We start from the raw sequence: 18683 nt of genomic DNA, 5'->3' as shown, positions 1-18683 counted from the left end.
TTTTAGACACTTTATGTCATAGAGATTTTATTTTTTATTATTAGACAGGGTCTTCCTTTGTCACCCAGGCTGAAGTGCAGTGCTGCGATCATAGCTCACAGCAGCCTCATACTCTCCCAAGTAGCTGAGACTACAGATGTGGGCCACCACCCTCTGCTATTTTTTAGTTTTTGTAAGTATGGGGTTTCATTGTGTTACATAGGCTGGTTTCAAACTCCTGGCCTCATGCAATCCTGTCTTAGCCTCCCAAAGTGCTGAGATTACAGGTGTGAGCCACTGGGCCAAGCCTCATAGAGATATTTAAACTTTTGGCCTCACCCTCAGTTCTACCTCTGATCCATCATCAGCCATCTATCTAAAAAGTAAAGTAGAGGGATGACTAAGCCACAGTTCCCATAATGTTGGTCGGGAAATAGATGCTATATTATTCAAATTAGTACTGCTGTAGGCCTATGTCTCATCAAAATTGTTCTGCAGTGTTTGATGGATCCATTGAGGTTCCTGAAAGATTTCTGTGCCAAATAGAATAAAGTTAACATTTAATAGCAGGTCTGCCCCTTTGGTACCTCCACCTTCAAACACATCAGGATGGCTTTGTCTCTTTTATCAGTTAAAATTCCTCATAAGATTTTGTTTGTAAAGATGGTTTTACTGTTGCAAAATAACAACAATAATTCTGAAAAGCAATCATAAAAAGTTCCTCAGTCATTCACTATTTTCTCCTGATACGAATGATACAACTATGTGTATCACTTTACACTTAAAAGAACTTTTGCCAGGCGTGGTGGCTCAAGCCTGTAATCCCAGCACTTTGGGAGGCCGAGACGGGTGGATCACGAGGTCAGGAGATCAAGACCATCCTGGCTAACATGGTGAAACCCCGTTTCTACTAAAAAATACAAAAAACTAGCTGGGCAAGGTGGCGGGCGCCTGTAGTCCCAGCTACTCAGGAAGCTGAGGCAGGAGAATGGCGTAAACCCGGGAGGCGGAGCTTGCAGTGAGCTGAGATCCGGCCACTGCATTCCAGCCTGGGCGACAGAGTGAGACTCCGTCTCAAAAAAAAAAAAAAAAAGAACTTTTGTTTTTTATTTTGGATATGGAGGGTTCGTGTGCAAGGTTGTTATATGGATACACTTCATGATGCTGAGGTTTGGGATATGGATGGTCCTGTCACTGAGCTGTTGAGCACAGTACCCTATAGGTAGTTTTTCAGCCCATGTCCCCCTCCTCCCTCCCCCAACTAGAGTGGTCCCCAGTATCTATTGTTTGCATCTTTATGTCTACATGCATTCAATTTTAGCTCCCACTTATGAGTAAGAACAAACTTATGACTAAGTCCCCAAAAGCAATTGCAACAAAAATAAAACTTGACTAGCGGTACCTAATTAAATTAAAAAGCTTCTGCAAAACAAAAGAAATTCAACAGGGTAAACAGACAACTAAGAATGGGGGAAAAATTTGCAAACTATGCATCTGAAACAGGTCTAACATCCAGAATCTACAAAGAACTTCAATAAATCAACAAGCAAAAAACAAATAATCCAAATAAAAAATGGACAAAGGACATGAACAGACACTTCTCAAAAGAAGATGTACAAATGGAAAACAAACATGAAAAAATGTTCAACGTCACTAATCACCATAGAAATGCACATTAGAACCATGATTAGATCACATCTCACACGAGTCAGAATGGCTATTATTAAAAAGGCAGATGCTGATGAGGCTGTGGAGAAAAGACAAAGCTTACACACTGTTGGTAAGAATGCAAATCAGTTTAGCCACTGTGGAAAGCAATATGGAGATTTCTCAAAGAATTTAAAACACAGCTGCTATTTGACGCAGCAGTCTTATTACTGAGTATATACCCAAGTGAAAATAAATAATTTGAAATAAATAATTCAAAAAGACACATGCACTCATATGTTCCTTGCAGCACTATTCACAATAGCAAAGACATGAAATCACACTAAGCACTCATTAATAGTGGACTGGATAAAGAAAACGTGATACATACATGCCACAGAATACTATGCAGCCTTGAAAAAAGAAGAAAATTATGTCCTTTGCAGCAATGTGGATGCAGCTAGAGGCCATTATCCTAAGCATATTAATGCAAGAGCAGAAAATTAAATGGATTTTTAAACACAGAATTATAAAGCCACATTTTGAAAATCTTACAAATTAAAAAACAATTTTTTTACAGTAAAAATGGGTTGACAGTATTTGTCGCATAAAAGTAGAAATTTCTAATAAAGACAAAAGCACTCAGAATTTGTTTTCTCACAAGAAAATATTTTATCTCTTAAAGCAAGGAAAAATTAAAGTTCTATAGATAGAAGAAATAAGTTCTATTGTTCAATAGCACAGTAGGGCAATTATAGCTAACAACAATGTATTTTACATTTCAAGGTGACTAGAAGAGATTTGAAATGTTCCCAACACAAAGAAATGCTAAATGCTTGAGGTCATGGATATTCTAATTATCCTGACTTGATCATTATACATTCTACGCATGCATCAAAATATCACATATACCCCATCAACATGTATAAATACTAGGTGGCAATTAAATATCTCATACATTTTTGAGGTAAAATAAAAATCTGTCTCTGAGTAGACAGAGCTAATGTAATACTGATTTAGCTACATGGTTGAAAATTTGCCCAATGTATGGTGAAAACTTAGGAGCATAAGGCCAATGGGAAGAGACAAAGACATAAAATTGTTGTGACACCCTCCGGCATCACACCTATATGTCCTTCAGCTACTGACCCAGCCTATTCTTCCACATTTCTTCCATTCTCTTCAAGGGCCATGACTCATCAAAGTCTTAACTTGCTTGTTTAGTCGTCCTTATCATTCATCTCCCTATAACCCAAATTTAAAACTCCTTATGTGTTTATTCCTGAATGGTATCCTGGTGCCCACACTAGACACATGAAAACCTCAATTTCTCAAATTCTCTCACTCACTGGTTTATGCTTTGATCAAAGTTATTTCCTAAGCACTTACGTTAGATGTGGAGACACACAGATGAAAGAGAATCTAATCTGTGACTTCCAGAGCTTCACAATCAATTTTATAACACAATTGAGACAAGGTACTGCCAGAGCACAAAGGGAAAATTTCTTACTTCTATCAAAAAGGCTATGTGGGGCCAGGTATAGTGGCTTATGCCTGTAATCCCAGCACTTTGGGAGGCCAAGGCAGGTGGATCACCTGATGTCAGGAGTTCAAGACCAGCCTGGCAAACATGGTGAAAACCCGCCTCTACAAAAATACAAAAATTATCCAGGCATGATGGCAGATGCCTGTAATCCCAGCTACTGGGGAGGTTGAGGCGGAAGAATCGCTTGAACCCGGGAGGTGAAGGTTGTAGTGAGCTGAGATCGTGCCATTGCACTCTAGACTGGGTGACAGAGTGGGACTCCGTCTTAAAAAAAAAAAAAAAAAAAAAAAAAAAAGGCTACCTGGAAGAGATGACATGTGTGTTCATTGTATTTTAGAATGAGGAGTTCGACCCATAGACCAGGGGACACCTGTCACTATTGACAGAGGGGAGCATGTGGCAAATGCATGGAACCATAAAACAACACGAGGCATTGAGGAAAACCACAAGCATATCTGCTTGAGTTTCACAAGAGTCATAGCTGTGAAGAAGTGGTAGAGGAGGTGGTGAAGGTGAGCAGGAAAGGTCTTGGGTACCATGGTAGGGAATATGAATGCAATCTTATAGGGATTGAAGAGTTTTTAAAAAATTTTCTTTAGTAGTAAGGTAAGTGATAAGGTGTGCTTTATAAAAATCAGTCTGGCTGTGGTCTGGAGAGTCGGCTATAGAGACCAGGGCAGGGAAAACAATTAGAGGGTTACTAAAGTAATCCAGGAGAGAAATAATGAGGGCTTAAATCAAGGCAATGGGAATGTAAAACCATTCTGAATTGCAAGAGGGAAAGTTATTAGGTGGCTTGTTATATTTTATATGCATCTGGTGCATCCAATCCTCCGCTTCGAACATGTCACCACTGAGCATTGCAGGAGACAACAGTCATCACTGAGGAGATATTTAAGAACAGAACATGATCTGACGACCTACATTCCTCTAAAATTGCATCACAGAACTTCTACGTCTTCCCACAACCAAATCTGCAAACTCCCTAACTCTGCAGACTTTAACTCTGACTTCCCTCGGGTATTAATGTCTCAGCTGCTGCAAAAGCAAATCCCTCAACCCGTGCTCTGGATCCAACCCTCTTTGAGCAGACCATGGACTTCTATGGGAATTTCTTCCACAACCGCACCCTCTGTCTTTTCGGATCTACTGGACATTCTGTTTAGCCTATGAGTGTGCTGTAAAATCTCCTTTAAAAAATAGTTTTCCAGCAGATAGAGCATGTGGTTAAACAAAATAAACACAAATATTTTACTCTAGATCCCCCACCAAGTATGTCAATGCTCTACTCTTCTACCAAAGTCTTCTTTAAAAAAGATGGTTACACTATTTTCTCTAATTCATCTCACATTTATTTCTTAAATTTATAAAAATAGGTCAATACATAAGAACTGATGTTTTACCATCATGTGGCTCCACAACCTCTTGGATCTCACTAGTCTCAATTGTTTAAGCACATTATATACTCTAACATCTCCATGCTTTTGTTTGTTTTGTTATATCAGTATAGAATGCCTTCCCAATCTTGTCTTCCTATGAAAATGTCAATCATTCAAAGTATAGTTTGGAAACCAACTATTCCGTAAAGTCTTTCTGAGTCTCTTCAATGAGACTGATAAATTTTCTTTGTCCTCATTACTTGTATCTCTATTATTATGTCCTGCTCTATTTTGCCTGGAATTATAGTTTACACTTCAAAGTTCAAGGTCATCATCTTTAATTTATAATTCAGGGTCATGTGTCTGACACCCACAATACATTGTAAGCTTTGTAAAAGAAGGACCCTTGTCTTCATTTCCCTCAGAATATAGCACTATACCCAGCTATTAAAATGCTTGTTTACTTAAATAATTGATTGATTAATTTAGGAGTAGATACATTGAAAGATGAAGATGCAAACATTATTAATTTTTTAATACTCAAACTTTTGTACTTCATAACATTTGATATTTTATATTAAAATCTGAGTATTCAAATGTTCCCAGATATTCAATACTGCCAAAAGCCTGATCAAAATTCATCAAGTCCTTATTACACAAGGTATTATCTGCTAATAATGAGCATAAAAAGAGAAGCTTAGTATAAAATGTTCTTTCATGGGGAAAAGAGAGAAAGACACACTTACTTGCAAATAATCAACTAATTTCCCATCTCCAAGCTGTAAATTTATAGTTCTAAATCCAGTCCAGGCACCAGTCTACAAACATAATAATTAATTCAGTCAACTCAGTCTTATCTTGCATGCTACTTCCTCTGTATGGAACACTCTGCAATTTTATGTCAGCCCCTTAAGATCTCAAAAAAACATTACTTCCTCTGGAATAACATGACATGAAACAATCCCAACTTGGCTTTTTAGCTCTTTCTCGTGTAACAAACTGTTTTTCATCTGTGTTCATATGGAATTTAAACATAATATTTATTTCTCAAGATCAATTTTGGTCATTTTTATTCAATCCACCACAAATATTCAAAACTCCATGAGTATACATTAAACATTTAATACAAGATTGTCCTTAACCTCAAAAACATATAGCTTAGTGTCAGAGATAGACATTTGCCAGGCAACAGACTTTAATTAGTGGTATATGCTATTTCTTCTGCTTAGAGCACTCTTTCTCCTATCTTATGGCAGTCTCTTCAGATCTCAAATAAACATGACTTTCTCTGGAAAATCATGACATGCAACAATCTTGTCCTAGCAGTTCAAGTTGGCTTTTTAGCTCTTTCTCATGTAACGAACTTTTTTCATCTGTGTTGACATGGAATTGTCACTTAGAAGTCATGGTACATTAAAACATAGGCCATTCTATTGCCAGAAATTAATCACAAAAGTGATAACAGAAAGAGAATAAAAACATCAAATTGTCTCCATTCTTTATGTCACACATTACATCATGCGAATTTTTGTGTTTGTGCCACTTAGTAATATATCTGTTAGAGAACAGATGGAAGGCATAGAGGTTTTAAACAGCAGGAGGGGTGATTTAATCAGATTTGTACATTAGAAAAATCACTTGTCCTGGATTGTAGGCAAAGATCCATTTGGAAGCAAATTCTATAATCTCAGTGAGAAATGAAGAGGATATTTGAAGATTAAAAAAATGTTGCAAAATTTGAGAGCTATGCATAGTGCTGAATCCACACAACATAGATGATTGATTGGAGGCTGGGAGTTATAAAACAAGAAAAGGCAAAGATAACAGACATCTAGGTTTCTAAGTTCAGGACACAAGGACTAGTAAGGCCCCTCAGTGAGTGAAAATTAAAAAAAAAAAAATTAAAAAAAAAAAACCATGTAACTTGAGAGAGAACATAACGAACTCTTTCAGAAAGGGTTTATGTTAGATCTGACACTGAATATGGGCTGATGAATTTATGAACTTGGTAATAACGTGGCTTATTGTCAATACCCCAATCTTCTATTGGTAATGAACAGACAGTCCTAAACCCTTTGGGATCTGAGCTCTTTAGAGAGCCTGATGAAAACTGTGGAGTTAGTCACCAGATTCTACTTGAAGATTCCCTGTTCAAGTAATTAGATGTGTTGGCATTAATCCAAGCTGGATTCCCTCCTAAGAGGATAAATGTGAATGAATCATGTTGCTTTGAAGAATAAAGGTTAAAGAGTGACTGAATTAACCCATTCAGCCTAACAGTTTTTTTTACCTAATGAAATAAATTTTAAAACATTACAAATGTTCAAACTTATGCTTTTCCTTCATTTACCTCATTTTTGTTCATTTTGTACATTTTTAGTAATACCTTATTTATGATGAGATTTTGATTCAAGGCTTTTTTATAAAAATAATATTTGCCCACATGCATCTTTGGAAGTGAATAGCAATTCTGTTTTCAGGCTTAATCACCACCAGGCTTTCCTCCTCTCTGAAGAAAGCATTTGAAAAGTCTGTGAAATGACCATATATTGAAGGGATTGAAGGGTTCCACAAGGGTGAAGAAGGTGCTAGCAAACAAGCTAATTAACTTCCTTGATTTGAATATGAATGCTAAGGTTCAAGTCACTAGGACTTAACTCTACAAAAATTCAGCACCTTATTTAACATATTAAATCCTCTCAACTAATTACTGTATAAATAAAACAACTGCTTTTCACGATCTGGATACCAACAAAAGCACAGCATTATAATAATTTTGAATTGTACATTTAGGGCAAAAACAGTCTTGGAATAATAATACAGTTAAAAAAACGAAAGCCAGTCTCAAATAATTCTCTGCTTTTCATACAAAGTCAACAATACTGAGGCATGTTCAAGTAAAATTCATATGAAGCAGGTATTGGTAATCAGGTCATTAAACAAGTAATGTGGACGGTGAGAGTGTAGTGTCTGTACAGCCAAAGACATCAGGGCAGCTCAGTTCAGTATCTTCTATACCAGCTCACAGATGGAAGCTTTAATGATCAAATCAATGTGTTGGAGGAAAAGCATCCAGTTTCTAAATTACTGCTTTATTCAACATATTTACAAGGCTTTTCCCTTCCTGCACATACACCACCATGATGACATATCACAATGATTTCATCAGGAAAAAAGAATGTTCAAATCCTTTGTGAATTTCTATGTAAGGGATGTAAGGAATAATGAAAACGTAGCCATTTTGTTTGCATAGCTATTTCATGTTCTGTTGAATGATCTATAAGGGAGCTGCTATTTATATTTCTGCTCTTTTTCTCCTTTTACAAAAGAAATTGCTCATCTATAATTACAGTTATATGGTACAGGGTTTTCTTATTGAATTTTCCTTTTCAATGGAATTGATTTCTGTATTGACTCTGGAAGTGAAAACTAGTAAGTAGAATTTGGCATAAAAAGAATATTTGGCCATATGCTTGTATCATTTGCTATAATCTGAACTCAACTAGAATACTAATTGCTTTTGGCTTCTCATACAAATGAAAGGGCACATTTACCAATGGAAAAGTCACTGACTTTTCCAAACAGGCATATAAATCCACTCTGAGATTCACTTGAATCTTTAACTGAAGAAATTATGCAAAGGAAAAACCAAATAAGAGCTATGAGCTTGGCACAGTGAGCAACATTCTGGCTTAAAGAGAATTAGCATATAGTACAAGAAACTAGATACAGCATCATCCCCGGCTGCTTTTGTCATGTGGCTTAGGAATGAAGACAATGAATGACTATGACTGGAATGCTAGTTGGCTAAAAAAATAAACTCAGGGAGTCCAAATAACTGTACATTTCTGGACATTTCAAGTTTTCCAAGATTTCTAACAAATATGCATGTTTGATTATAAGAAAGGCTGGTTTGGAAACTGTTGATGACTCAATATATCTCTATAATCACTACGAGAAAAATCAAAGGCACCACCTGTGCAATATGGAATTTGGAGGACTGTTGTCATGTCCAACAAACAACATGTTCAACCTGGTGAAAGCTGACTCCTTTCCTGGCTTAAAATTAGTCTGGTGTGCTTGTCTACTTGGCACTACTTACTGTTTCCTGAGATGGGTGATGATAAGCCTATTTGTAATCATGTGAATTCTTTCCTGCATTTTGACAGGCATACTTTGAGTTATTTGAGGTGATGAGGGTAATGATTTACCAGTGACATTTTACTGTCTGTGAAAGGAAAAAATGGCACCACTCTTCCATGATCCAGACATGAAAAAGGTTCAGCCTGTTGAAGACTGTGACAAAAAAAGGTCTCATAATAAATTAGAAACTAGGCTGTGATGCATTATATTTTGACTGTACGTTACAAGTACTAGTATTGTTATAATTATGTGGTATTTTTTGTCTTTCTGTAATTCTGAGACACTTCAACCTGCAATGTCATGTTTTTCTTGTTATGATAGTTATTAGCAAATATTAGAAATTTCATTTAGTGTTTTGACATGAAGTCATAGCACATAAATATTGGTTCAAAAGCCCTTTTCATCAGAAAGATTAAAGCCAGTTTCAAGGAGATATGTCTCTACTTAAATACACAGACAAATTTCTCTTTCAAAAATAAAAACTATGGTAAAATTTCATAAAAGGTGCAAGTTGGGTGAAAAAAACGGAAGAAAATATGTTTTACTGAGCCAAACATGCTTTGTGTTTGTTGTGTTATATTGAGGGATGTTCTAAATTCACCTATAACTGCTCTTGTTGATTTAAATGATGACCCTGGAAATGGGCAAGAACTATGATTCTTGTTCTACTAAAAGCATGAATAAATATTAATAAACAGCAATCCCAGGTGAAAACAGTACTCAGGTAATTCATTCCCTCTGAAAGGCTGCTCCTTGTCAGTGTTAATTCTGAGGGCAAAGGGGTATTTTAAAAGCAATACAAACACAGATCCCTCTCAAAAATACTCTACTTGGAAGGTGTTAGTACAGTAAGATCTAATTATTCCCGGTAGCCATGATCCCTTACAGCACAAGATAAAATAAAACGAATATAACAACTTTCTCCTGCCAGAATTTTAGAAAACATTCTGTCCACTTGAACTCCACTATACCAAGAAGTGTTATCTGGGTGCAACCTGGAGCAAGAAAATGAGTCCTTCACTAAAAATGTATGAGATGCAATATTACATCATCTTCTTAATTCTGCCTTCAATTGATTCCATGACCTAGACTCTCAGAAAATAACAGGATCATGGAATAAAGCTCCTCATGTCACCATGTTAATGCATATTTTGATATTCCCTGATTTCCAATATGCCAAAATACTAAGGTTGTACTTTTAAAGCCCATGTTTTCTAAACTGGTGTATTGGTCAAGTAAGACTCACCTGGGAGGAATGTTAAAAAATGCAAGTTACATTTTAAAAAGAAATTTTGAGGCAATGAGTGACAGAACCAGCTAGAAAGAGTTTGCAGTCATATGGGCATTCCAGGCTATTTCACTATAATAGGGAATATCAGGTGATTAGCAAAGTCAGTGCAGATGCTAAGCACTCATACGATTTTTGCCTTTCTGTGTGAATGCCAATTTATTTTATTTTATTTTATTTACTTTTTTGACATGGAGTCTCACTTTGTTGCCCAGCCTGGAGTGCAGTGGTGCAATTTCAGCCCACTGCAACCTCCACCTCCTGGGTTCAAGCAATTCTCCTGCCTCAGCCTCCCAAGTAGCTGAGATTACAGGTGCATGCCACGATGTCCAGCTAAATTTTGTATTTTTAGTAGAGACAGGATTTCACCATGTTGGCCAGGCTGGTCTCAAACTCTTGACCTCAAGTGATCTGCCCACCTCAGCCTCTAAAAGTGCTGGGATTACAGTCATGAGCTGCCATAACCAGCCTGCCAATTTATTTCAAATATGAAATCTCCTTTTGGCCTCTGCATAATCAGACCTAAACTGCTTTATTTCCATTCCTTCACATTGGTGGAATCTAGGTCAAGCAAGGAGGGAAAAGGAGGAAATGAAGAGGGAAGGGAAGGAGAACGCTGTATGAATGACATACCTCCACAGTCCTAAAAGTTCTCAATTCTTTCGGTGATCCTTGAACTGGACAAAAGAGATTATAAGAGACTATCAGTCTCTTATACAGATGTTCCACTGAGACCCAGAAACTTTCTATAGGCTCTCAAGAAGTGGAAAAAAGCCTGGCATGAATCTCACTGCATTCCAGCCATGACTTTCTTATTTAATTATTTCCCAGTATGGAAAAGGCATAGATTCAGCATCACGCAACTCTGTACTAGAGATCATCCAAATGTTTTCGAACAGAACAATCATCATCTTTGAAAAGTAGCCACGTTACTATTATAAAATATTTTAGAAAACAGTTACTGTAGGAAATCACTTAGGTATCATTTGACTGTAACTCTCTTCATTCCTGAGCCAAATGTGGTAAAGAGTATTAACAATTTTATTTGAATACTGAGCTTGCCAATTAATGACTGTCCATTTATGCCCCCAGATGCTCCACTGCTCAATTCATAGGAAGGCCACATTCTGCATTTGCTTTGAGGTTTGCTAATATAAAACTGTAAGAGCTCCTCTGGGAATTCTGGGGGCTCTTTATGCCCTGAAGCTTAAACAAGCCAACTCCTAAGCTCAGTTAATGAGCAGACAGCAACATTCCATTGGCAGAAACAACAGTCAGGTTTTAGACACCAGGAAAAAGGTCCTGAATCTTCCCTTTACCCGGAAAAAAAATGTGCATGAAGGAAAAATTTCATTAAGAGCATTCTCTGGCTCAACCTGAACATCTCCTTTTAAAACAACATGAATCCTCTATTTTTTCACTGATGGAATTACTCTGATGTGTAGAACCATTTATTAAATTAGAGGAGCATGAAATACTACATGTATTTTGGGTACAGAAACATGAAGACCAGAGTCCACAGGTCAATCCCAACTTTTTAACCAATTTTTAATTTAGACTTTGCAATTGCATAACAGTTCTCATCATTTTCGGATTTTCAGCGTTGCCCTCCAACTGCCTTTCAGATAATCTCTAGATTTTTGTTAACTGCTTTCTTTTTTCTTTTCTTTTTTTAAGACACCATATTTATTTATATTTTGTTTCCAAAGGGAGAAAAGTTTTGCAATGTATCCCTTTGACAAAGGTCTAATATCCAGAATCTATAAGGAACTAAAACAACTTTATAAGGAAAAAACAAACAACCCCTTCAAAAAGTGGTCAAAGGCTATGAACAGACACTTCTCAAAAGACATTTATGTGGCCAACAAACATGAGGAAAAGCTCATCATCACTGGTCATTAGAGAAATGCAAATCAAAACCACAGTGAGATACCATCTCACGCCAGTTAGAATGGCAATCCTTTTTTATTTTCTTTTTGATTCCCACAAAATGTTTTCTTTCTCTCTCAAGAAATGAAGTTAGTTTTCCCTCTCAATTAAAAAGACTTTTTCAGTCTTTACAGTGACAAAGAGTACACCTCTCCCAGTGTTTAATTATATTTCTTCATCTTTGTAATATGATATAATAGCCTGCACCAATCTTTAAGGAAAAAAAAACAAAAACAAAAACAAAACAGTTCAGAACAGGCTCCATCTATTTTGAGGCAGAACTTTCAGGTCCAGATGATCAAGAGAAACCTTGAAATAAGGAATAAATAGCATAAAAACCAAGACTTTCATTTGATGGGATACAAATCCCTACCTATTTAAGGTTTCCAATAATTGTTTTCAAATAACAACTCGCACGAACAATGTTATAAGCAGTCAGTTCTGCAGAGTCCTAGAGTTGCTACGTTCTCTTGCAGTTGAGTACCTAATTTAGGGATTTAGTCTAACCACAGCAGACACATTAGAGAAAACACTCTCCATCAAGTAGGAAAAATCCGTTAGGGCCACTTTTCACAAGTAAGGTTAATATATTACCATTTTAATTTTCAAAAGGGGTCTTACTTCTTAACACCCAAATATATACAGATACATATCATTTTAGACAGTTTTTCAATAAAGCAGTAAGGATTGTGATTTTTTTTCCACTTGATGGCTTCATAGATTAACTGCCTGTCCTAAATGTCTTGTTGAAAAGGTTAATATAACCTACTTCAACATCATGTCCACACATGAGTTTTTTTGCACCTGTTTTGTTCCATATCTAAGAAAGAAATAACACTTTATGTAATTCAATAACTTCAAATACATAGGCTATTCTTTCTTCCTGCCATGAGACAATTTTGGGTGATTGCTAAGATTAAGTCACATATACTATCTGAAGCTAAATGTTACTACATATCACAGTCAGGGGATGGTAAGAATCTAAATGCCTACACCACGAAAGATGTTACAGAAATAAACTCTAAAGCTGACTATTAAATAGAGTTTAAATCAAAGAACGTGAATGAAGCTGGTGTTATGATTTGATTTGTGATTTTCTGAAAATCATAAAAATGATATTGTAAACCAGGAATATATTTTCAAAATTCTACTATTGTAAAAGCAATGTTGATTTAAATGAACACAATCTATTTAAAATATATCAAAAGATTTTGATTTTATTTATTCTCCCTGGAAATTAGCCAGAAATTAATACCGATAATACAACATACACATTGTAAGTCCAGGATCCAAATTTTTAAATAATTTTTCAAAGTAATTCATGCACAAAATTCATGTTTTCCTAAACATAATTTTTCATTCATAATGAAAAATGGCAAATCTCGCTCCATCCCTTTTCACTACCAATTCTCACTCCCAAGGACCAACCACTTCCAACCCTCTTAGCTGTTCCTTTCAATGTTTACTTCTGTATTTATTTTGGCATCTGTACAGGGACCGCTTCATATTTTTTAAAACGTATATATACTGCTATTTTTAACTTCTTAGTTTTAGGAATTATCTGTCAACTTTGTTTTATAGTATATTTAACTCTCTTTTACCACCATTATCCCACATCCCACCTACGTATCTGCTTCCATACTCCTAATTAACATAAACGGATGTTAATATATTAAACAAAATGTTATACATTATTGTTCAATATATGATGTTTGACATACATATTGACATAAATGTTAATATATTAAAATAAAAGCTAGTCTTTATTATAGTCTGGATAAGTGTTATTCAAGGCACAGTTGAGTAATATGTGTATATGTGTATGTATACATACATAAAATCTACTGTATATATAAAATATATTTTATACATAAATAAAATCAGTTTGCTTTTTTCCTTTTATATGTTTTCTTCCAGAGCCCCTAGAACGCCTTCAGTCTGGACGGGTTTCTCTTTGACTCTGCTTCACTGCAGTGGTCCGAGAATGTCCCTTCATCAACATCTTTCGATGCCCCTTCATTACTCTCCAGTATCTCATGTCCTTCAATTTTTAAATTCATTTCATATTTTGCTGAAATGTATTCTCCAGTAACTTTTCAAGAAAGTGTGCTCTAAAGTTACATGTTTTGAGTTTTCATGCTGGAAAATATCTCCACTTTACCTTACGAAAGAAGTTCATCAATGTCATACCTAGCTCAGGCAATAGTTGTCACGGGTATGAAGCCATTTTGGAATTGGCCAGTTTTTTCTGAGGAACCTGTTTTAGTTTAGTTTACAGCATTTAGAAATAGAAAGTAACTTTATAGAAGTAACACCAATATTCTAGTCTGCTTGTCCCAAATATAATTAATAGTATTAGGATATAAGTGATACTAAGGTGGTTTTTATTATTTTTTATACACTGTGTGCTTTTCTTTTTATTTAAACTACATCTAAAAACTAAGCTTTTAACTAAAATTGAATGGCATTTAGCTCAATGCCATTATTGACCAAATCATACTCTGAAGATGTTATTATATCCCAATCTAAGGAATCCTTTAATTTGGGGATTAATTTGACTTACACATGTCATTTCAGTCTCAGTTGCCTTATTCTATTACATTATTCTTGTCAAGTCTAAGTTTTATCATGTCTGAATTCTTTTAACACTGAATCTGTGATGTAAAAATGTATGATGTGCTACAAATTTTATTCATAATAAGTTATATCCTACTGTAACCTGTAAAACATTTCTTGTAAATTACCTAATTCTTGTAAATTGCCTCATTTATGTACAGTTTCTTATGTAAATTTGAAAAATATTTGCCATGACACATTCTGTAAACATTCCCATATTCTTTTCCTTCATGCTTATTTGCATGAAAGTAACTTGGGTTTTGCCTGTTTCTATTGGATAGCCATTAAGCCAACTTCAGGATCTCTGCCTTTTTTTCTGTAGTTTAACTGTTTCTAGTTTTGTTCATATTCTAAATAGATGTTAGAGTCATACTTTTTATTTTCTACTTTCTAAATAAATTCTCTAAGTTGTTTAAAAAATATCTTTATTCTATTATTATCCCTGATGGATAACAGAAAATCATTTTCACCATGAATATTGTAACCATTGTTCTATTGTGTCTTGGTTCCTTTTTTTTTTTTTTTTTTTTTGGGTATGAGATCTTGTTCCATTCAGATCCTTTGTATGTACACCCTCTTCCCTCTTTTGAAAGCTTAAAGATCTTCACTTTGTCGCAAAGGTACTAAGATTTCATGATAATGTGGTTTAATAGTTGGCTTTTTTCTTTCATTGTGCCAGACTTGTCTTTTTGAGACTTAGTTTCATCAGTTCTGGAAATTTTTTCTTGTATTATTTCTATAACTTTCTTCTCTATGTTTTTACTGTTATCTGTGTCTATAATCCATTTAATAAGACTCTGAACCTCCTAAATCTCTATTCTGGTTTTACTCTCTCCTGCCTTTTTGGATTACTTTTTGAACGACTTCTTTGACCTTATGATCCAACTATTCAATTACTTTACAAAATTTATTTTTTCTTTCCTCTATTTCTGAGAGCTCTTTTTCATTGTCTGAATGTATCTATTTTACATCATCTTCATTTTGTTACCTAAATTAGTATTTTTCACTTATTCAACTTAGAATATCCCTTAAAGATCTTTTTAGATGATTTTCTTATTCCCTGAATTGTCTCAGCTTCTGGCAGATTCATAATTTTTCCCTTTTAGGTAGAAAGTTTTCCTCTGAAATCTTGTATTCTTTGGTCATTCATTAATTCTTCACCTAGAGCACTAATGTGTTCAGACTCTGATGGCGTGCAGGAAGGGACTTCATGGGAGTGACGGTAAAGCTGGTTTTTTCCTCTAGAGGGACATCCAAAATACTGTATTGGAGATTTTTCCTCAGGTTTTTCAGTTCTCAGGGAATAAAATCTCCTTTTCTGCCCAAAGAGGATGCATGGCTAGATATAAGAATCCTGCAGACAAGGGAACAACAGCCCCTACCACTGGTTATTTCTTAACTTCCAGAGTTCCACATAAGAAGTCAACTGTTTTCTCATTAATATCTTCCTCTAACACCTACGGTGTTGCTTCCCCCTTTAAGCTCATTAACTATTACTTATTGATGTGATTTCCATGTTTTAAAAACTAGAAGGAAAAAAACTGTTCAATTTCTTCTCTGCTGTTAATTTTCCTTTCATTTTACTGGTTCTATTGGACTTGTAACTTTTTATCCCTTTATTGTAATTTAATTTAATAAATGCTCATAATCAATTGACCATGATTATTCAGAAGCATTAGTATGATTTTAACATGTTCAAAGGTTTTAAAAAAGATATTTACAGTATTGAATATACATTTTAACAGGAATCCTGAGACCTCAGGTTGAAAAGGATGGGAGAAAGTGAGGGACAGAAATGTGTTTTGCCTTAGAAGAATTTTGCCCGTGTGATTTAGAGACTGTTTATTTTTTTTATTTAGACAGAGTCTCGCTCTATCACCAGACTGGAGTGCAGTGGCTCAATCTTGGCTCACTGCAATCTCCATCTCCTGGGTTCAAGTGATTTAAAGACTGCTTTTTAAGTGCTCCATGGAAAAGCCCACTGAATTAAAAATATTTAATTTTGTATCGGATAAAAGCACAATCATCCTAAATGATCATAGCACATTGCTAAGTAGGATGACAAAAGTAACTGACAAAAGACACAAGCAGTGAAGCTGTGGAAACAGGAAGTCTGGTCATACATTATGGCATATTCATAAAATGGAATACTATATAGCCAACGTAATATACTCTAGGCCGGGTGCGGTGGCTCAAGCCTGTAATCCCAGCACTTTGGGAGGCCGAGACGGGCGGATCACGAGGTCAGGAGATCGAAACCATCCTGGCTAACACGGTGAAACCCCGTCTCTACTAAAAAATACCAAAAAAAATTAGCCGGGCGTGGTGGCAGGCGCCTGTAGTCCCAGCTACTCGGGAGGCTGAGGCAGGAGAATGGCGTGAACCCGGGAGGCTGGGCACTGCACTCCAGCCTGGGCAACAGAGCGAGACTCCGTCTCAAAAAAAAAAAAAAAAAAAAAAAAAAAAATATATATATATATATATATATATATATATATATACACACTCTCTAGGTCAAATATTTTTACATTTTACTCTTTAAAGACAATATTATTTTTATTTATAAATATTCTTATTAAGAAAACAAAAACTTAAGCTGTAGAATGGGAGAAAATATTTACAAAACACATAATAAAAGTCTTGTATGCAAAATGTAACAACTATTAAAATTCAGACAGAAAATAAACAGCTCTATTAAAAATGAGCAAAATATTTTACAGACACTTTACCAAAAATGGTATACAAATGACACATAAGCACAGGTAGAGGTGCCTGACATGATCAGTCACCAGGGAAAAGCAAATTTCTACTAAAAATACAAAAATTAGCCAGGTGTGGTGGCAGCACCTGTAATCCCAGCTACTCAGGAGGTGAGGCCGGAGAATTGCTTGAACCTGGGAGGCGGAGGTTGCAGTGAACCAAGATCATGCCACTGCATCCCAGCCCGGCGACAGTGCAAGACTCCGTCACAAAAAAAAAAAAAAAGACTGCAGAACTAAGGCCACAACCATGGTCACCTCTGGTAGAATTATGGTGGCTTTTAATCCTTATACTTTATCTTTTTGATTTTTTTAGTATATACTTCCTTTACAATCAATAATATGGACAGTTATAAAAACAGAATCAAATAACTTTGAAGAATTGTCTACATTTTGATGGTATCAAAAGGATTGCAACAAAGTCCAGTTTTTCATACATCTTATCTTATTTCCTTTAAAAATACAAAGAAGATAAAGTTTCTGGGTTCAGCTTAGACTTGACTCTAGTCAGTGAAGGCATTAAGTCTTCAGTCATCCCTACTTAATTACGTTATATGCAATGTTGTTTCAAAACGTTCCAGCAGAGCTTGGCACATGCTGCTTTCCCATCCAGCCAGCTGGAAAGACCACCGTTCCCGAACAGAGCCAGAACAAGCTGCAAGCACGCACGGTGGTGACGGAATCACATGGCAATTCACCCGGTGGCCGGATGCCTTTCACAGTTTAACCAAAGACGTTAGGCAAAGCCAATGAATTGGGGGCCAACCAGACTTCATGAAATATATTTGGGTTATTTTTGCATAGATTTATGAACAATGTTTTCCCAGTTTCATAAGCAATGATAGTCATTCGGAGCATAAAATACATGTTAAATGAGGTCACAGTATCATTTTCAAATTTCAGTGCATCAGTCAGGATGCAACCACAGAAACAGAATCAGGAGGTCATATATATATGTGTGTGTGTGTGTATATATATACATATACGTGTATATGTGTGTACATATATGTGTATGTATATATACACGTGTGTATAGATATACATGTGTATACATATATATGTATAGATATCTATACACACACACATATAGAGAGAGAGAGACAGACACACATACACACACAGATTACAAGGAATCTAGGAATCTGTAGGGCAGGCAGTCAGGAAGAGCAGATCCAGCAAAAAGAGGGTAATTGTAGACTCAGCTGCTCTGGGGAACTCTTTCGCCTTGAATAATTCAGACCCTCTTAAGGGCTCATCTGGAAAGGTCTGGCCTACCTAGAATAATCACAATAATTTAAAGTTAAATCACTTGGGATTTTAATTACACCTGCAAAATCCCACCACAGCAGCCCCTAAATTCACGTTTGGTTGGGTCACTAGAAGAAGGTGTGTATGCT

The sequence above is a fragment of the Macaca mulatta genome, chromosome 18 (assembly GCF_049350105.2).
Source record: "Macaca mulatta isolate MMU2019108-1 chromosome 18, T2T-MMU8v2.0, whole genome shotgun sequence".
Classification (NCBI taxonomy): domain Eukaryota; kingdom Metazoa; phylum Chordata; class Mammalia; order Primates; family Cercopithecidae; genus Macaca; species Macaca mulatta.
This window is presented reverse-complemented; position numbering follows the sequence as displayed.